Here is a 448-nt window from a genome sequence, read left to right on the forward strand (position 1 = left end):
AAAAAAAAAAAAAAAACATCCTAAAGTTGTTACACATATATTAGAAACCCCCTTCTTACGTGTATATATATACTAACATTTTCTAAAGTAATATTTATCTTCTGTTGTTCACAAGTATGAGCAACTTGATAAGCTCCTTTAATTAATTTGTTTTAAAAAAAGAAATTATAACCATGCACGATTCAACTTCCCTTTTATGCACATTTATCCATTTTAATATTAGTTTTTTAGGTCTGTATTTTATATGTTTAACATCAACTAGTGTCCAATGTGCATCTTATAATTTCTTCCCCAAAATTAAATTACACTGTCATATATATAATGGTTTTATTTTCAAAATCCACTTAGTTTAAGAGGTAAATAAAGCGCAATCCAAATAAAAACCTATTCTAAAGCAACTCTTTGCTATAATGAAAATTTTATTTATATTATAACTTTCAATAAAAGG

Source organism: Arachis ipaensis, chromosome B06 (assembly GCF_000816755.2).
Source record: "Arachis ipaensis cultivar K30076 chromosome B06, Araip1.1, whole genome shotgun sequence".
In the NCBI taxonomy this organism is placed as follows: Eukaryota; Viridiplantae; Streptophyta; class Magnoliopsida; order Fabales; family Fabaceae; genus Arachis; species Arachis ipaensis.